The sequence below is a fragment of the Anser cygnoides genome, chromosome 3 (assembly GCF_040182565.1).
Source record: "Anser cygnoides isolate HZ-2024a breed goose chromosome 3, Taihu_goose_T2T_genome, whole genome shotgun sequence".
NCBI lineage: Eukaryota > Metazoa > Chordata > Aves > Anseriformes > Anatidae > Anser > Anser cygnoides.
In genome coordinates, this window is record NC_089875.1 from 27,955,867 (window position 1) to 27,977,665 (window position 21,799).

Sequence of the window (21,799 nt, forward strand, 5' to 3'; positions counted from 1 at the left end):
AAAGACTGGTTCCTTCACTTCATTTATCTTGTCAAATTAGACATGTACGCTAACCCTTTCACCCTACATAATGTGGTTGGAATAGTGTCAGAGAGCCCTAGAACCTCAGATTCAGCCACAAGAAGAAGGTTCCTGCAGTGAAACACAGAAGCCACAAAGCTACTTACAGAAGTAACATACTGCATCAAGTAATCTCAGCTGAACCTCCAGAAGCACACACAGAAATTACACCTTTCATTTCTTGTGCTTTGAGATCCTTAACTGAAGAATTCAGCCAGCTATCACAGCAATAGCACCAATACCAGTTAAAGTTGGAAAATAATTTCTGCTTTAGCCTCTTGGTTTCACGCGTTTATCCTCTTTTGAAGCTGAAATTTTTTATGCTTTAGGCTAAAAACAAAAGAAAACAAAACACCAATACATCTTGCTAAAATGGGAGCAAATTCCGAGCAGCTTTTGTGCTATGGAACAGTGGGAAACAAATATACACACACACTTTTCCCATTGTAATGAAATTCTAACCATAGTTGTTTTTGAATAGGGCAACAGCAAAAACAGCTGAAGTTTGAAATGTGACACTCAGCACACACATTGTCCTTAATAAGAAGTACATGGTGTGCTGTGTTTGAGGAAGACACGGTTTTTGCTTTTTTTTCTTAAATACTAATTGGCTGAAAAAGAATCCCTTCCCATTTTAACAGAGCCTAATAAAGCTGTGCCTTTTCAACATCACAACAGCTACCCCTGCCCAGTTTGACAAGCCTTTGGGCTGCTGAAAAGATTTTGAGAGGGGGGGAAATGTTCACACATAGATAACATTATATTTTCTGATTCATAAAATGAGAGAAACCTGAGTAAAATCACCTAAAACAGTTACATGATCCATAACACAGACCCAAGGCTGGCTCTGAAGCTGAGACTTAGTCTAAATCTCAGTTGAAGTCAGAACATCCATTTCTCTGGAAAAACTTGTGATCAGCTGTGTACTTCACTGTGCCCTCAATTGCCTTCACACCCAGCTGGAGGCCTTCCTTCCCCTTATCCAGTCATGAAAGATTTGGAAACGATGTTTCTGGATGTTCTACTTCCTTTGTAAGTAACTTCAAGGCCCTTTCCTACTATTCTGTGGGGAGAAAGAAATGCTTTTCTTCACTGGACACTGCTACTACCACCCTCAACTACCTACAGACTGCAACTCTCCTGCAAAACAGTTTCTGCAGTACTCTCAATTCTTTCACCTATTTATGGCCACATTTATGCCTTCATCTCTGCGACTATGATTAGGCCACAACTGTAGTGTAGCAGAGTGGCTATATGTACCATTTATGTGCTGTATATGCCATTTGGACCATCTAGATCCTGGGCCATTATCGGACCAAACCACAGCTACCGAAGGTTACGTGCTCGACAGCAAGCCAAAACAATGTCATGCCCTAAACTATTTGGAGCTTGGTCATGCATAATACAGGGACATGGTCATATAAATCTCTCAATTTACACACACCTGCAGGAAGCAGGCTGGCATGGCAGATATCCAAAGACAGATACAATTTTCAAACAAGAATACGATAGATGCCCAAGGCACGTAGGAGGCCACAGGTCATGATATGCAGGACCTCTGTGTATCTCTAGAGAGATCAAGGGCAACTCAGAAACAAAAGCAGATGAGCATTCATCATAATCTAGATGAGTCACAGCACTCTCTCTGGGCAGAAACAGGAAAGAGGACGTTTACAGGGTTGTGAGTGTTTACATCACTCTTATTTATTGTGCTTTAGTCATGGCCTGCACCTGCCCACTGGCAGCTCCATATGCCTAGTGATGCTCCATAAATAGTTGTGACCTGCACCCCCCCCCCCCCCCCCCCCCACAACCACTCAACAGCACTTAGCAAACTCCCTGCTTTACCTGCTCCACGGAGCACCAGTGAAACCTTGGCAGCACGTGGTCTTTCACTCCCAGATCTTAGCTGGTTAAAAGTTTTCAGTTTAGCAGATTCAAGAGACTACTATTACATAATATAACATTGCAGCAAGCCAAAAACCAGGTTCTAAACCACAAAAACAGACACCTCATGCCTGGTGCCCTAGCTTTCCAGCTCAAATAATCGTCTGTGACTGCCAACACAAGATGCATGAGTAAGACACTGGCCCTGAAGCAAGTAGTGCAAGATTAGTTATCAGGGATTGCAAGCTCTTCTCAGCAGCAGGGAAGGCAGCCATCATTTTCCATCTCTGCAGGATTTCAGCAGAAACAAGCCTCTTTAACCTCATGGAGAGGACAGCTTCTCAGCCTTGGTCAGAAAAATAATACAGAAGATGTCATGTATGTCATCTATTTGATATCACTGAGTGATATAGAAGGAACAGAGCTGTTTGGCAGTGACCCACAGACTGATGGAAAGGAACAGTCTCCTGTTAACAGAAAACCTCACCAGGTCTACGATAGAGAGAACGGAGATGGGCATACTTTCAGTTCCCCTGGAACAGATGGGGTAAGTTAGATAGGCCACCAGTGACCTTCACACATCACTGTTTTGCAGATAGCCTGGACGACTATCTTTTACAGCCATCCATACTTCACAACAGGCTCCAGCTCTTGGCCCTATATCAAATCACATCCACAGATTGTTAGAAGTCAAGAATTGCTAGCTTTTGTTGCTGAGTCACAATTGTACAGTCAATGCCATGAGCAAAGTGCCTACCCCTACAGCAGATACAGAGTAATCTTAGTACAGATACCCATGTAGGGTGCCATGTATATCTTTCAGCATTCTTTAGTGAATTCTAAGTAATTGTTCCAGCCTTGAAATGCAGAAGAAAATTAATGGATTAATTTTCTTTACAACTTCCCCATTCATCTTCACCTGACATGAGTAAATATTCAGAGTATATTGATCCACTCTGATGCTTTTATCCAACAGTGGCAGAAAGCTTCATCTTCTGCAGACCTCAAGAAGACACCAGGTTTGCAGGTATAGAGACCAGGTGTGTTATGGAAAATAGCAGGAAGCATCCTATAATTCTCGGGCCTACTCCTTCTGATGATGGCAGTATGTCTGTGACACAGACTGAAAGCAGAGAAGCCTCAGTCCTAACGTACTGCATAATCTGCAGAAGGCATTAGATTTGTCTCTTCCCGGTTTTCTTCTCATGTTGACTGTGAAAACAAAAATTGGGCTGCAGAGGGAATCACGCTTATCAATCCCAAACTCAAAAAGCAAAGGAATGTTTCTTCAACCAGGCACTACCGAAGCTTAGAGTAAGGCATGTGTCAGTACAAAGCTCGTGCTGTCATACCAAGTCTCTTCTCTTCAGGAGCTGGACATGTCCTTCTTTTAAACACCAGAACTGCTCACCAAACTGTACAAAAGACCTTACATGCAGGAGATTTCTCAGACCTATGGAATACCAGGGACTTTTGCAAATCAGCATGACGTTCTGTCATGTCCTTCATTTAAAATATGAACATCCTCATTGTTGAAAGAGAACATTCTGTTAAGGTCATCAAGATAATTCTGAATTGAAAGTTCTTAGAAAGAGATATTAAAGAATAATTAAAATCTGGTGCTTCTTCTTGCACTTAGCAGGGGATGAGGATGCTCACCACTTTGCATATTTCCCCTTATTGTAAAGACACGGCTGCAGAACAAAAGTGTGCTCACTAAATGATTGTAAAACTTCATTGTTCCTTACAGAGTTTTAGTGTATTTTTCACAGAGGGAGATTGAGGGGAAGGTTGTTAGATTTTGGCTGAAAAGACATATTACAGAACAATGCTAATCAAACTACTAATGACTATCCCATGGATAAGTGTGGCCAGCATTGTTCGTTGCAAAAAAAAAAATGTACCAGCATTGTTCAGAGACACTAAATGAGGATTTTTCTGGCAACATTTGACAGTGAAATATGTTGGTACATAAAACCGTTCTGATGGAGAAGGCCCAATACTTTGGTAGTCTACCTGAACATCACTGGTGCCTCTTCACTGGAAACAAAGTATTTGCAATTCTGCTTTTTTGCCAGCCTTTCCTCCTTCCAAGCAAGTGTGACAGACTGCAAGAACATTTGAGTCCCAGCTAAATGAGCAACAGGTCAGCTCTAAGTATAATAACTATAAGCTCTAAGCATAATAATATAATAAGACATTTCTAAACATCCAAAAGATTGTGTTTCATGAATAAGCTGCTATAAATGCTATTTAAACAAACTTATCCACCACTAATACCAATGTTGACATTGCCCTGGATTTATAATGCATTTCAAAGGTCATTAATATTGTCATCATCAAATATCCAGCATTTCTTCTCTGAAAAGAGGGGGCTTTTGTTTTCATATATTTGATCTGATCGTATCAAAAAGAAACATTTCACTTCTTTTTTCTGCAAACACTTTTGACTCTCCATGCTAATTCAAGACAAAAAACCTACATATTCCACAACCTCAAACATTGCACCAGGCAGAAGCTCAGTTTTTGAACCAATCTTCAACTACTACAAAAGACAAACTGTTTTGAATATTTCTAGGACAAAATTTGAAATGCAAGTTAGCTTGCAGTAACAGAATATTTGGTGTTATGGAAAGAAAGAAAATACAAAATACAAAACACTCAGGCAATTTTCCATGTGCACCCCTTTTTTTCCCTTCAGGGTATGGCAAATACTTTGGCTCTGTCCTCCATACTGACACCACGTCTTCAGTTTGTGGCATGTTCAGCCCACCATTATCACAGCTCAGCATCAAAGCAGTTGCTGGACTTTCTTTATCTGCTCCGGCAATAAAGGAAGAAAAATTATTTCTCCTGGGGGGAACTCATCTTGACATCCCAATCAACACCCTCGAATGCACCTGGGAGGATCTCTGGGATGCCAGCAACACAAGTGATTGCCATATCTTCTTGTCATATGCAGAAGGCCTGGAGTACCTTGTAATGGTTGCTGCTGTGGCAGGTCTAAGCACAGATGATGGCATCAGGTTCCTGCAGCTGCACATTGAACTGATCCTGAACACAGACCTCTTTATGAAGGCAATATGACTTATTTTTGTACCACTTCTCACTTCCTAATCTAATCTCTTTCTCTAAGAAGTGTGTTTCCATCTGGAGTCCTGTGACGGGTCATAACGTAGCAAAGCCATATATTCATTTTAACAATGTACATCTACAACAAGCCAGATGCATTCATGAGAGCTGATCTCCAAATGGGTACACCCCAGGACTGTAAGTAATTCAGCGTTACTACCCCCAGTTCTGTGGGTAGCAGCACTTACATGCAGTTCCATTCTGATCTCTACTGTGTTTACAGCAAGTAACCTTACTACAGGTTGAGATGAGTGATAATAACATCTACAGAACACAACTAGACATAACAAATTTTTAGTTAAAAGTCATTCTAAGATGTATAAGGGAGGGATGTAAAAGGTGAGAAAATCACTATAAGACATCCTAACAAGACTTCAATAACTCCTGAGAAGTAATTAAGCTCTGAGGGAAATAAAGTTAAAATCTGAAAGCATAAGTTCTTTCCACATGTTTTCAGGTTGCTCTAAAATCAAATTTAAAACAAATAAACAAACAAACAAAAAATCTTCCCGATCACTTTGAATAGGTTAAACCAAAACATCATGGACATCCAAGGCTTGTAGATATCATCAGTTGAAGACTGGATTCATTTTCTGGTGTTTTCCTTGGACCTAGGATGAAGCCAAAAATGAAAGGCTCAACAGCTTTGCTCTGGAGGAGAAAGGTCTGTGTGAGTTAAAGCCTAATGTATTAGATGCTCAATAAAGAGTTGTAACTGAGATGCCCACTTGACCACAGACCTTTGGCTCACTCAACAGATACTGGAAAAGGTATTACAGAACTTGTAGACTCTTGCAAAAAAATCTATTTTGGAAGGAAAATATCTCAAGCTTGACACAAGTTTAGAAAAACAACTAGACCAGTAAAAAAGGATGTTTACTGTATGATATTTCCTTTCTAAATACGAGCCTACTTTCTTTTATTAAAATAACAGTATGTATGCGCTTTATCTGGGTTAAGTAATCATTCCATCAACAAACAAGTACTGTATATCCCACCCGTCCAACTTTGGAAGTACCCCAAATAAAAGAAAATACCAGTAGTAAAGGAATATCTCAGCTTTATTATTTGATTTTTCTGAAGAGCATCTTTTGTGCAACTCACATGTATTGCCGTAACACCTTAGGGAGCAGTCAAGAATCACAGAATCCATCTCATGTTTGCTTTTACCTAGGTTTAATCTAAAATGCATACATTGGCATCTAAGGAGTGCTACGTACACCCTATTGTACACTATACCAACTGTTATTTTCTTAATTCAAAAGGCTCTTGTGTAGTCACATGAACATAGCTCTACTTGGTATTAAGTGGGAAGGCACACACGTAAGTCAGAGGAACTCTACTGAGGAAATGGAGTTACACCAGTTGAGTTGTTAGTGTGAAGGAACAGGGTCAAGCTTTTTGTTTAAATCAGTCGACCACAGAAAACTTTGCACATAATAGTCAAGGGTAAAGCACATTAAGAATACATTGTGAAAAGAGAAGAAATGCTGTGCTTTATTTTGAAGCTACCAAACCCTCCTTTTTCTCCTCTGTCATGTGCAAGTCATTGCTAGAAGTGCCTCTTTGTTCAGGCTAAGAAGACTGGCATGAGGAAAGGGAGGTGCCTGGTCCCTAAGCATGAGATCCCATTGATATTACTGATAGACTATTCTTTGAGGAGATCCATCTGTTTCTTATTTGGCATATTAGAATAGTAGCTTGTTACATTTTTACAAGAATTTTTGTGATCCAAGAAAAGCAAAGCCTCATGTAATGAAAGAAAAAGAAAGAATACTTATTAAACAATCCCATCCATGCTGCACAACTCAAATATCCACCTCCAAAATGCCTTCATTTCTTTGCTTGGGGAGGAATGGGAGTGGAAGGCTACTTATTTGCCTTGAATTTTCCAAAATATACATAAAGCAACATCTCCTAAGTCCAGAATAAAACTTCTCTTCTTGCAAGTCTATGCTTTAGCACTTCTATGAAGTGCTGCTCTTCATAGCTGTATTACAGGTAACAGGTTCCTTCAGTCAAACTCCTAAACTGGCCTTGCAGGAATTTAAGCTGAAGGCAGGAGCTGGGGGTATGATGAGGTCAGGTCAACAGCAACATATGATAACAGGTAGCTTTGTTTGGATAACGTAAGTTGCAACAATTATTCTGATCTGGCTGTGGAAATACAGAAGTTGTGTTGCAAAGGTGGGAAGGAAAAAATGTCTTTCTTCAAGTATTAAGTATTTCATTTCCTAATAAACAGAAAGGGCTCATGTTCAGCTTGTAGTGTATATAAGCTTGTTCAAGTACCCGAAATAGTCAGGAGTATCATTTCTTAGTCAATGCAGCCAATAGTAAAGTTGTGAATCCAGTGCTTCTGTTTTGTCCTTAAAATGAAATAAACCTATCTATTGATACTATTTATCAGCACTGTCCCTTCTGGCTGGTGTTTAAATTAACATTGCAAAATATAAACCTTCCTGATTCATAAGGTCATTTAGTTATATTCTCATTTTCAAGGACAAATATTCTCTATTGACAACATCCATGCACGAGTATTTATACCATGTGTAAAATACTATTTAAGAAATGCAATGTCAAGATGAGGTTGCAATACAAAAACCTACTTCTGAACGAACAGAGAGTGAGAATTCAAGACATAAATATGATGAGAGTAACAGTTTAGTACAGACAGGACTCCTGAGAGATTATCTGAATTTCAGAGGCAATGTTATTTTCAACGAGGTTTTTATGTACTATAGCGCCCACCACTCATTTTATGGAGCTGAAGGTTCAGGATGCTGCCATGAGTCAGCTGTAAGCAGGCCAAGTAGATAATGCAGTTAACTGCCATTACCATTGACCTCCAAATAATCATCTTTTTTAATTGCCATATAACTGTACACAAGAAGCATTATTCTTTTTATAGAGAAGTACTTATCCTCATAGTCATGTGGGAAGACATTTAAACTGATGTCAGATAGAAATTGCTGAAATATTCCTGAGTCTGCAGATACTCCAAATTCACAATTAGTAAAATCAAATCATCAGGATTCAGAAACAAGAATTACCATTTAAACAAATTATTTTAGCATCAGAACCACAAGCTGATGTGCTTCCTTTTCAGTTTCAAAATGAAAGAGCAGTTAGTCACTTTCACAGTGCACAAGAGGTGCACAGAAACCAAACCTCCTCTGTCTTCAGCTGCAAACCACTTGTGCCTAAGAGAAAGAAGCATGCAGTCCTGTTCCCCGTCACAAGCCTCTGTTCCTGCCTCAATTCCAGGAGCAAAGGGCAGCACCACAAGTCCCTGTCACTCCCTACTGCACTGCCAAAAATTCTCCACCGATCTTCTACAACACACTGGTACCATGTCAGTCCAGAAATAACAGTAGTGCTATGCATCAAATTTAGGATTTGAAACTATATAAAATGAACCAGACAGCAGAAGAGTGCTACTGATTAGTACAGACAGTAACAGATGAAACCCAAGAGTGGGCTGTTACATGAAGGCTAATATACAAGTATGGCATTTAATTTTCATAATACATTTGGCTAATTGGATATTCTGCTGGCTGCAATTCGTGGGCTGCCAAGTTTGCAATATGAATGAATGCTAAGGAGGTCTTGACACAGGAAATAGAAAAGAAAGACCTCTGGTTTCCTAGGCTAGAAGGATAAGGCGGTGCTTCTTTCAGAACTATTGCTTAAAAAATAATGCATCATGAAGCACTGTGAGTCTCTGTGAGACTATAGAGAAGTGCTGATCCTTTGCTAAGGCTGCTGCTAATTCCTCCTGCTCACAGAAGTGCTACTGGTAATACGTAGTATATATAGACACATTGAAATAGAAAATATCTATTTCCCTTCAGCTGCCTAGCAATGAGGATGTCTTGATCCCAGAGACAGCGTTAATCAGTTTCCAGTTGGACTTCAGACTCTTTGCTCTGATTTCAAAACCTTGCTTTAAAAAGGAGAGAGAGAAAGAGAGAGAGAGAGAGAGAGAGAGAGAGTACAGAGATGACTACACATATGTATCTATCATTTGTGCTTCAGAATAGGTTGTGCTGGAACTTTCTGTAAGTACTGTGCTGGAAGTCCCAGTAAAGTCAGGCATCCCCACACAACCTTCACTGTTTTTGATGGAAAAGTTGTGATATAAGCTATTATGTAAAGGTAACATCTGTATTGGGAGATCTCAGCTCTTTCTCAGCAAAGCGTGAAACAAAAGAGCAGAGTTATTTTCAGAGCTGAAAAGCTATGAACCTTTACTTAATTTTAGAAAACTGATGATTGAAAATTTCGCCTTTGATTCACCTGAGTTATTGCGATACAACCTGTCACCATGTCATTTACCTCAGGGGAACATACTGCAGTGAAGGTCAGGTAACAGGCGGTTTCCAAAACTTGTTTTCGTCACGAGCACGGTTCTTTGCTGTGAATAAAGCACAGCAACTCTACCATGAGGAAACCTTTCCTTTTGGAGGCTAATAATGCCTCACAAGTATTTTTAGAAATATGACAGTGTTTGCTGTATCTGGACACAACACCACCTTCAGACAATCTGGGTGGCAGGGGCTTACCACATAATTTGACATCAGGGTGCTACATGTGCTGTCAGCTTCTTGATGCGGGGACACTGGTAGTGGTGGGGACTCCTTAGAAGTCCACCAGGGCCTGTCCCATGTCCCACCGCCCCAGACAGGAGCAGGGCACTGACGCAGCCCCAGTCCTGGGCATCTCCCAGGGGATGGGACTTGAACCCAGCTCACTAGGTCCCATGGCCAGGCAGGGCAGGGCTGTGGGGAGCTGGAGCCCTGCCCTGCTGCGGCCTCTCTGGGGCAGGGGCTGGTGTGGGGGCCGGGGCAGAGGGGGAGAGCCCCAGGGGGCCAGGCAGGGACACCAGGGCCTGGTGGTGCCCCTGGGCCTTGACACTCTAAAGCTGCACTCGTTAACAATGCCCGTGGAAACAGCTGAGTAGATTGTGCATTTTTTCTGAGTAGGATTGTGATAGCAGGATTGTGAGCTTTAAAGCTATTAAAACTGTCAATATGCTGTTCATATATAAGGTAACATTTATTTTCTAAATCAGTAGACCTTGAACAGCAGTGCTCAGCTGGAACAGGGAAGGGAAGAAACTGCTGAAACGCAGGCCTTTTTGGTTTCAGTAAGGAAAAAAATCATCTTACTTATATGATAACTTCCTATTCTTCCTTACTCAAAATTTATCAATCAACCTGCTTTTCAGAGCTCTGAACATCTTGATTTGCATTCCTCTTCTCACACTGGAGAGAAACATGAGGATTTTCATTTGGCAGTATTTGGGCAGAACTTACCCAACCTTGGTGCTTCTGTTTCACCATCGAGGCCTCCTCAGTCTCTGGCTGCAAGGTAACATGTGCCTTAGTTTCTTCCTAGCAGAATAGATTGCCCATTCAGTCAAATCATGAAATGCATTTATTTCCAGGGTAGCGCAAATATTGCCATCAAAACTGAAAAAATCCAACATTCTTTCCCAGGTATAGGGGTCATGCAGACTTTTTAAAATAAGGTTCATTAATAATCCTTTGTTGAAAGCATCAGAGTTTGTCCCATCAACACAACCATTGTCATTAGTGACAGTATATTATCCTTCCAGACAGATAATAAAGGGTTCAGTGTGTTAACAAAATTAATTTCTAACATACATGTAACTCATACCTACTTGTTTCAACCAATAATTGAAATTAAAACAGTACATGAAATGTAGAAAAACGAAACACAAAACTATTGCAATCCAAAGTACTTGTGGAGAAAAAAGAAACCCAGTTAAGACTGTCACAATACCCTTGCCTTTGTGTCATTGCACCAGTAGATAAAGCAAGTTGCCCAGAACCTATGTTTCACCAGAATGCATCAACACTGCAATTGAGGCAATCATACATTAGATTTCTGGAAAGTATTGGAAGCCTGTGTTTAGAGCGGGAAGTGAGAACAGGGCTTTCAAAGGGAAGAAGAGAGATGGTCACAACCAACAATTCATCATAACTGAAATTATTCCCAGAAGAACTTCCTGTCCTCAAAAAAATTTGAAAAAAAGTTTTGAAATTCTAGAAATGTGCCATTACAACATTTTTAATACAAAAAGTCTTCTTTTTGTGGTTAAAAGCATCTTCTCCTGATGAAATTTAATTTAGTTTATATTAAAAGTTTTTAAAAAAAAATAAAAAGGAAAAAAAAGGTCAACATTAAAATGAAGTATGTTTGCTTGTTTCTTAAGTCACTCATATATTCACTGAGCCCCATGCCAGGCCTAAAATTTCAAAATCAACAGAAGCCTTGTGGGATAAGAAAACTGTTTTCTGTATATCCACACAACAAAGGGAACATATTAGCAGTTCAAGTTCTTCCCAGTTTCCTAGCATTGTGGCTCAGAAGTGACCTTTGAGAACTACCTTGGTGAATGGAAACATAGTCTAGACCTCCAAACTTTCAAATGTACAATTATCTCCTTATACCACGTTTTAATATATATAACATATATTATTATACTTTTAAAAGAGAGCTACGCAGATAATCTTTAGGGTACTAAAAATGAGGCGCTCCTTCAACCAAGTCAACACAAAACTCTTCTAGTAGATTCACGAAATTGGTGTTAAACATACACACCCATATTTTATTATGGCCTTTGCCTGACAAAGAAATTAGTCACTGTTGATGCTGAGACTGTTATGACAAACTAGGTACAAATAAAAAAAATAAAAAAAATAAAAAAAATAAAAAATAAAGTATACCATATTTGAAAAGCTTAAGAAAAGTCAGGGGCAACTTCCCTTTTGCAGCATCCAGCTTTTCCAATCATCTTTTCTCCAAAGTACAAAACAGAAAAAAATGAAAAAAATGAAAAAAAAATGAACTTATTTGAATAAGCACAAGTCATAAATTTATGGAACTTAAGATCAGAAAAGACTGCTTGATAAAGTAATCTGAATTCCCGCATATGACAAGCAGTCAGATTTTACTGGGCTCCCATGCTGTGCTCAGTTCCTAGTATCTGAGAGGCACACACTATGCATTTGGCTAAAGCATGTCTTGGAGACAGCCCTCCAGCTGAGGAATAGTGGAGATATTTAGGCACAATGTGCAAGTATAAAAGAAATGAGCAAGAAAGAGAGTTTGAGAGACTCACAGGGGAAAAAACAAACAAACAAAAAAAACCTATCCATTAACTACAATCTAAAACCCCAAAATCTGTATCTGGAATTATGCATATCCATCCTGGACACCAAACTATCACCTTTCCCTGAAGTAGCTGAAAAGCTATGCCATTATGTTTTGATAAATCTTCTAGCGTTAGTTAGGACATCCCAAGTGTAATAGCTATGCTGCCAAACCCACCTTTCTGGGTGGCAGTCATACTGGCACCACAGTAATTTTGTCTTAAGATTAGTTAGATGGTTTAACCATAATGAAGGAATACCTTTTGCGACCGTCCTGGTGATGATGATAATAGAATATGCAATACATATAACTTGAAGTCTTTTTCAGTGTAGGCTACTGGTTTTTTGGTTTTTCTTCTCTTTTAAAATCAGACAATGTTAAAAATTGAAGTTTTAAAGATGATGTTCAAGAGCTACCATGAAATGGCACAGGCTTCTTTCTAAGCATGTAGTCACTAAACTCCTTCTTTCTTTATAGAAAATAAAATACTTCTCAAAGTTGAAGAACTATTGCTGTTCATGCCCAACTGCTCAGTCAGGTATACCTTTCCCAAACTTCCAACTATCCCACTGTGTTTAAATTTTGACAGTGAACAATGCCCAAAGGTGTTGGAAATCTGGGAAAAAAATGGTTTAGCTGTTCTCAACTGGAGGACTGGCTATAGAAAAGGGTTCTTTTTTAATCTGTATGCCAGATCACACTACAAGGAGGAGAAAATTAGTTTAGCTTAGAAATGGTCTACATTAATGAGAAATATCTTAGAATTTCCTGCGTGGATTGCTTTTTATTTCACTGAGTGAATCTTGCATACTTATTTCTCATTGTAATGGCTGAAATATATATCAAGAAAGCAGCAGTATACATGCTTACTTGTTTATATGCTTGTTAATGAACTGAAGTACAATGAGCTCTTTAGTCCTCAAAAAGGCATTTCTAATATTATAAAATTACAGTGCCCCCTTATGATAGTAAAATGACCATGTAGTGACAGTACCACGTAGAAACTGTATTATAGGTCTGTAATTTCTCAAAATACTTTAGAATAAGCTACCTCCAATCAGGAGTTGCACTCAGATTGTTGCCATGGTCATCACTACATCTGAGGAGTTCTTTGTAATGGTATTTGTGAAATTATAGATCCATAGCTCTTAAGGCTAGAAAGGACCACATGGAATATCTCATGTTCCCTGCTCTTTAGTACAACCATATAATTTCACCCAGCTGTGTCTCCATTGTTTGCTAAAGCATACCATCCACTCTGTTTGAAGACTTCAAGAAATGGTAAGCTCACTGTTCCTCTTAATAATTTGTTCCAGTGGCTGATAACTTCATTGTTAGCAGCTGAGAAGTTTAATACTAATCTAGGAAGCAACCAAAAAATACTAGGAATATCTCCACCTGTTTAAATGATGGTATTCCAGATAATTAATATCCTTCTAACCAGGTCTGTTCATCATAAAAGCAACAGGGCTTTAAGAATTATTATTTTTTAGTAACCACTACTTTTGTGATTTTTTTCACATTTGTTTCTCATCATTTGAGTTTCTAGAAGCTTATAAAATTTGGAGGCAAATCCCCTTTCTGGTTTCCATCTTCACAGGCCACAATGCTTTCAAACAATGGCCGATACTTTCTTCTGTAGCTTTCCGTGATTTCCATGCAGCCTTTTTTCTTGATAGAATGGAAGCCTTCTTCTCACAATGAAATTATTCCCAGATGGACTCATTGCTGAAAATTCATGAGAACTCCTGCACATGCACAAAAAAGGAATAAAAAATGAGAGTACTTTTTGGGATGCCACAAAACACATTTCCAGATAAATTGATAGTTTGCATTTTTGCAGACCTTTACATCTTCAAAGCATTGGGCATGCATTCATCATCCGAAAAGATTAGTGATATTAAATGCCATAAACATTATTTTTCTAAGGTTCTGCTTCACCATCACTGTCAGGTTTAGCTGCCACAGTTCAAGGGGTGATAAAACTACTATGTATGACTGACAGACTTAGGTTCTGTAGTGCACCCAACTTTGACAAGTACATCGCCAGCAGAATTCTTGGAAATCTCACTCCCTGGTATGGGGTTAGGATACGGAAAGAGTGTGTCGCACGAAGACTGACTGCTACCATATATTAAGACCAGGTGGTCTTAATGGGTGGGCTACAACCCTCTTATCTGCCCTCCCCCTGTAAATCTGTACTCACTTTGAAGCTTTACCCTTACAAGTTCTGAGTCCTTTATTAGAAGCTGAGGCTCAGCAGCATAGAGGATTAGCCTTTATTGTCTCACTCATGGCCAGGCCTGTCTGAAGGCCCTTTTTTCTATGGGAGGTGCTTATTGATGGCAGAAGTCCTGTGGAGGGTAATTCCCAGAATATATCCACATATGGCAGTGGACCACAGTGCAGAGACTCCTGACCGAAACTGACAGCTGAGATGGTCACACTGCACACTGCAGCATTATGCAGAGAAGCTGTTAAGGTCCCCAGAGCACCTCAGCCATGTTTTTATGGCACTTGACCCAACCAAGCCAGCCCTAGCTCAAGTTCACAGTCATCCTGATCCAGACCTACTAACTCAGTGCCCATCTCAGCATGACTGCAGTACCAGCAGTGACAGACAGGCAGGAACTGTCCACAGCAGTTTAGAAACAAATGCAGAAAAATGCTCTAAAGAAAGCAAGAAAGTTCTCACAAGTTTTATATTTATCATCTGTTACACTGACAGAGGAAAGCTCAAGTTTGACTGATTTGATCAAACTAAGCAATTCAAGCATCTTCTACCTAATTTTAGGCCAAAGAAAATCACAGCAATGCAGAAGCAGCTGATAAATCAAAAGCAGAAAATTGGGAATTAAAGCTCAGTTCAGGCCTTTCATCTTTATTACCCTTCTTTATGTGCATATGGTAGGTGTTCAACACTTTCCAAGTCCGTACGATACTTCTTGTGCTCGGGAGCTTTAGGGCTGTAGTCTTCTATAAAAAGGCAACCTAACAGTTTCCTGTGGCCGAAAGTTGAATGTGTTATTTGTTACCAGCTTGTTCATGGTTAGAATGAGCCCAAGTCTTGGCTTTAAGTGATCAGACTTACTTCAAAACACTCGCTCATGGGGTGAATTCATGTACAGAGAGAATTCTGGCACAATATTTTATTTCTGACTTATGGCACATGACCTTTTTTTTTCTAAACCAATATTAAAACCAGAAACTATAATATGCCAAATGCAGACTGCATTTTTTGGAAAGCTGATACCAAACGTAACAGTAAATGAACCCTTTTGAAAGGTTAAAGTTGCTTTCATATAAAACTTTTTCTACCAGGAAATGGAAGTGGAATGTTGAACTAAACATTTAACTTGAAAGAACTGCGCACAGATTCCAATGGTTGCATTATCCGTTAAAATAAGAAAAGCAAAAGGGTTTTATGAGCATATATAGCTCTAGTTTCATAAAAAGAATATTATGGTGATGAGGTAAAATGAATCCCAGTATTTTGGATGCTTCTTTTAACCTTCCAACAGCTCCCTCCTTGTGCATTAAGCATTCTAGAGTGAGGTTTCATAGCATGGCTGAATTCATCTAACAGTCCTGCTCCTTACACTTCTCCCTGCATCCTCCCTTCCCTGGCATGCAGGCCTATAGCTTCCCTTCCACCCTCTCTGACTTTCATGTGGCCCTTCAATGAGGCCGTTTGGATTACTAAACCAACACAACACTACCAATTTTTTTATTTTGCTGAGTTAGTTTTCCACCAGCTGGCAAGGTGAACCAGCCCTAGAGGTGACACAGATACCAGAGCTCCTGCAGAAAAAAAAATGGCTGAGAACAGCCCTCCTAGATCTGCTCAATATGCCCAGGAAACCTCAAACCCTTAAAGCACCCATTCTAAATAATGTTACTGCTTCCTACATATACACTTAGAGGACCCACTGGAGGTTGTGGACCTGTTGCACTAGCTTCTGCAAAAAGCTAATGGAAGAAAGTAATCATACCAAACAGATTTGCCACTTACAGAGATAACAAAGGGCCAACAGATGCACCATAGGGTGGTTATGCATTCTCAGGAGTAGACACTGCTGGATGAGGGCACACATCTGTGCATCTTCATATTAAGCAATCAAAGAATGCCCTTTTGCTGGATACAATTTTCTGATTGGGGTGGGGGAAGCCGATTTTACACAGTTTCCTTGGCTCAATTTTGATTCCTTCATCATTCTGTTGGAAAGAAAAAAAAAAAAAAAAAGCAAGCCACTCAAATGAACTTGGCACACTGAGCTACTGCTGATTTGCCAGATTCCAGTGTCCTCAAGTGTGACACAGCGTTATTATTCAGTGTCCTGTATTTAAAATCAGAAGTGATTTAATCTGGCTTTCTGCCATCCCACTTGCTGACATGTTGACACCATGTAAATAATACATAGCTCTGTGGCCACACTACTTTCATGCCACATGCTGAGAGAAATAGACAACACCTGCTATTATTATTAGCCACATCTTAGATACCTTGGAAATGTGCAAAAGGAACATCAAAATTAATTCAAACATGTTGTGGTCTCCAGCTCCAAACTCCTTCATTAGGACTGAAAAGGAACCCATGCAAGTACTGTAATTAAAAACAGAGATTGCTGATTTACATCTCACACCCTTTTAAAGTCACCATTCTGAGACTGTTGCTAAATAACTGAGTCTGTTGAATGACACAAGAACTTAAACCAGCAAGATATGTCTCTGTACACCACTGAAAAGGCCACCACTTTAGAAGAAGGCTCACAGAGCAACAAAAGCTCAGTTCCACACTGCAAAATTCTAGCTGTGTAATTAATTTCAGACAATGCCTCCCCTGCTAACATTAGCTTGTCTACTTCTACTCTCCTGTTCATGTCAAAATATAAACCTACCAAAGTCATCAGGGCAGACTTATTAAACCAAAGCGAAATTATGGTTTTCACTGGGGAACACTGCAAAGCAAAGATAGCACATCTGATATGTCACCTACTTCCTATAAGAGCTGCTTTTGTCATCTAAATGTCATACACCCTCAGTCATATTGGGAACAAGCAGCAATATATACTGCTTCTCAGAGGACATATAACAACATTGAAATTTGCTGTCTTCATCCATGGTCCCCGACTATTGCTACACACACCCCCTTTTCACAGACTCGTGACAAGAGGAAGTGGATGATTATAGTTTACCTTTTCATAGTGTACACCAGAAGAAAACTTGCTCATCCTCATTTCACTGTGCCTATGCTGTTAGAGGAGGGTCATGATATTTGTCATTCTTGTGAAAACAAACAAGAATAACTATGAAGTCAGAAGAGACAGCAAAATACAACAAATCTGATGAAAAATAAAAGTCAAGTATTTATAGTTCAGAAGCTGGGAAGCCTGCATTATTGCAGAGAACTCGCCTCAGTCCTCACTCTGTGACCAACACTAGGGAATTACACCTATGTAGGTTCACAGTTCCTTACTGACTTTAGATTCCTAAAGCTATAAATAAAAGAATCTCTGGCTCCAAACCTCTGAACTTTGCAATCAGATCATCATTTCTCAGGGAAAATCAGATATACAGCTTGAAATGCCTTCCCCAAGTGAATTCCTCTGGAAACTTTGGAAACATGCAAACATAAAAAAGAAAGGGAGGGGTTCTTTTCTGCTCCTATGAGACAGGCAGAGCACAGAGAAATTTAGTTTATTTCTGCTCAAGGATGAATACATTGGACAATATTCTGTACTTGTCCCCATTGTTCAAAAGGATCAGCATTTTGAGTGTCCCAGACTGAGACCAATTCTTTCTGTTTTATCCATTAAGAAGACCAGGAATCTTGTGGTCTCTTTTCAAAGGAATGTCTTTGTCCAGAATCTTGCCTCTGAGATTTTATTTGCAATATGTTATTTAGAAAAGAAAAGAACACTGGAATGACTTCCTGATTTCTTTACTAAATCTGTTCTCAATCTACTTTATTCCAAGCATCTTTATAGACAGTTCCTTACAAGATATTCTACTGTGACGCTCTGTAATTACACACACGCTGGTCAAACTTTCTCTTGACTGGAAAAGGGTTGTACTAACTCCAGTAAATTGAAAGAAAAAACTTGGGGAAAAGAGTAGGTTGGTTGAGAAGATAACTCACTGTTAAAGATGTGATTTCTGTTCTTACAGTTGGTCTGGGTAATGTGAATGCTTCTCACACAGAAGTGAGAAAACCTATCTTGTGAGATTTTGTGCAGTTTTTGTTTTGCCTGGGGTTTGGATTTCACAAGGCTAACTAGATTGCCCTTGTCTAGGAAACCCCGGGGGTAAAGCAGATGGTGTCTGCATGCAAGCTAGAAAGAGTGAAAACTGGAGAAGGGTAGTGGCTGAAAACTAGGGAATAAAAAACACTGAGCTGGACTAGCAGGTAAAATATAAAAAGTTAACAAGAAGTTATGAAGTGGCATAACAAGGGTAATGAAGTGTGCTCACCACAGGCAGAAACATGTTTCGAGAGGAACATCAAATGCGTTTGGACCTTTTTTCTAAAGTTCCTTCAGAACTTCTTTTGGTGAAGTTTTCCCTCTGCCTCCTCAATGGAAGTCTTGTGAGAATACTATTAGCTCCAGAAAATCCCCCCAGATTCTTGTCATGTGATATATACCTATATATAAATAAGTTACTCCAAAAAGGTAAAAAATAGCACAAAAATAGCACAGAAGGAGCACAACTTACACATTCTTACTAGAAGCCAGCAGCACTGCCTGAATGGTCAACTGTGGTAGCCTGACTTGACTGTTTTCTCTACCAAAATGTCCTATTTAAGTGATATAAAACGTACAGGTAAGTCTTGCCTTTTGTGCAGCTGAATGTGGATCAACACCAAAAGAGCAAAATCTGGTAAACGTGAGCTACTGACAGCAGCAATGAGTCTCTTCGAGAGGAAATGGTGCACTCTTCCTGCCATCGCGGTTTCCTCTCTCGGTGGTGGAGGGGAAGCAACGAGGGAAACAGAGCCTGCCGCATTCAAAAGCAAATGCTTCCAGCACCGAGGCCTTCTTGCACTTTATCTGACATCCATATTTACAAACTCGAGCACATGTGGTTCCAAATAAACGTTCAGAGGGGAAGACAGCTGCTGTGAGGGGCCCAAGCACGGCCTGTTCCCTACGGTGGCTGAGCAGGGGGAGCTGGATGCCGGGCCCGACCGGTGGGGCAGCAGGCAGAGCTGTGACCCACCAGAGGTGACGTGGGGTGCTGATGGCAGGGAAGTGGTAGCACGAAGCAGGGTAGGGGGGCACATACGTGCATGAGACCAAATGGCGGTCAGAGGCATTTAATTTCCCTGCACGTGTCACTTGCAGAACAATCTCAAACAATATACAAAAGTAGCAGGTTTTTTTACGCAATAACTAATATAGCCCCATCCATACAGCATTTTGAACATTTTCTGTGATACAACAGTACTATTAACATTTCAGTTTTCACATCTAAAGACACGCAGTATTCCACGTGGAGGTGTAATCTTCTCTTGATTGTTTACAATTCCAGTGTTATACCCTCTCTTATCTGTTCACTTTGGCTAATGTGGCTTGATGATTTCACTCTGTGTTTTCCCTTTTCAATTGTATACATCAGATAGCAGATATTTGTACTTCCCTCCCATCGTATGACACATTTTCATAATGCAGAGCGACAACATGGCAGGCTTACTTTTGCAAAGAATTATCCTTGATCTACTCTATGGTATTTTTAGAAGCTAGCATTAATTTTTTACAGTATAAATTAGGGAATGCAAGGTGTAGACGGTGCAAATATTAAATTCTGTGTGTTACATTTCTGCAGAAAATTGGTATTCACTCAGTCTGAGGATAATTCATGTCTGAAACAGCCTCTTTAAAACTGTGTTATCTGCTTCATCTCTGTGCTAGCCTGCTCTCTCTGATATGACTGATGCTTTGGAAGACATTGCTGTGAAAGGAGACTACGCTTACAGCAGTGCACTTGAAAGCTAATAAACTGTCATCCATCTTCGATATACAGTATGCGCTGGGATAAACAATGGGAAAACCAGGGGCTTACTGAGGCTGCATTGCAAAGTGAATCAGAATTTCATTGAAAATGTGTTGAGGACACTAGGCTGTAATTTTAAAGGTGTTCAGTGTTACAGATAAACGTCTACTTAGCTTTCTGTACAGAACTTAAGTACCTGAGCTCCACTTCAGCTTAAGGTGAGCACCCTCACACTCCTCAGAACTGCAATAGGCAGCTACTTGCATGCTAAAGGATTACATACCCCAAAAAATCTGGACACTAGTTCTTGATGATCAATAATGTTAGCCTACCAGCTCACTTCAGTCTTGAACACTGCATTGTTGCCTACCTACACACTAGGAGTAGGCCATCACCATCCATCTGAAAATTAACTCAGTAGTAATGAATAAGAAATATCCCTCTTGGCCTCTGTTTGAACCTGTGACATAGGCTGAACAGCTACCCATACCATTATAACCATCCTAGCCCTCCATTCTTACTATCCTGCATACCTCTAATTAAATGCGCAAAAAAATAAATGTTTTCCTGACAGACTTTCCTCAGGCTTGTTATGAGTGATCTGAGAATGTCCAGAAAACTGCTATGAAAAGATGTTGTGAAACAATTTTTCATTCTAAGAGCTATTTTTGATTACACACACACACACAAATTCACTAATTTCAAGAAAATGCAACAGCAGTCTAAGCTTGGATCAATGTGTCTGGAAACTACAGCAAAGTTTACACGCTCCAGTTACAATAAACAAATTAAAGAATAAAATAGTTACTAATGATATGTTGTGGTTGTTTTTTGTTGTTGTTGTTTGTTTGTTTTTTTAAAGGATTTATGCTTTTAAGATTACAACAGTGAAAGATTTAGCAGGCCAAAGTGCCTTCCTTTTCTATTCCAACTAAATCGTACACTATTTGGGGTAGAAATTTGGCATGGAACTCTGCTAGATTATTCCTGCATTGTGTTTGGACTGATTTCTTTATCATTTTTTGATAGATGGACATCTAGCCTATCCCTGAATATCTTCAGTGGTACTGATTCCAAAGCTTCAGTTGGCAGCTGCTTTCCTTGGCTAGGAGTATATTTATAAATTTTCCCTGATATATAATCCTAATTTTACCCTCACAATGCTTAGGGCTACTTTCCTTTCTTTCCTTCTTTGTTATTAATTAATGAGAATAATTGAACATTGCCTCTCTTTAGTTTCCTTTCTATTGTGAACAATAAAAGATGTCCCTTTAAACTTCCTGGAATTAATGTGATTAATTCTCTAAACATCATACTGTGGGTCTTATTTTGCAAGACTACCATCACTATTCTTCCATATCTCAAGATTCGTCCATTTTTTGTTACACAAAATATCTAAAACCACCTACAGCTCTTCAGCTCATGACCATAAATGACCATAAGCAACACTGAAGTTCTCCCTTCTCATTAGATATATATTTTTTCATGGACTATTCTCATATAAAAGGTTAGACTAGCTGATTCTGTGGACTCATACAGAAAATGT

At 39.6% G+C, this 21,799-nt stretch overlaps 1 long non-coding RNA gene across 4 annotated transcripts in view; it reads right to left on the reverse strand.

Annotated features, from left to right (window-relative positions):
• Nucleotides 1–10,500: 10,500 nt before the first annotated feature.
• LOC106031485 (uncharacterized) overlaps nt 10,501–21,799 on the reverse strand; it is a 70,271-nt gene continuing 58,972 nt past the window's right edge. For 3 of the 4 annotated variants that reach the window (XR_010830147.1, XR_010830146.1, XR_010830145.1), the window contains exons 8-9: nt 16,274–16,476; nt 10,501–14,009 (exon numbers count right to left, since the gene is read on the reverse strand). This is a non-coding gene — a long non-coding RNA (uncharacterized lncRNA). Of the gene's footprint in view, nt 14,010–15,149; nt 15,264–16,273; nt 16,477–21,799 lie in introns of all 4 variants that reach the window. The other variant, XR_010830144.1, reaches the window with a different exon arrangement.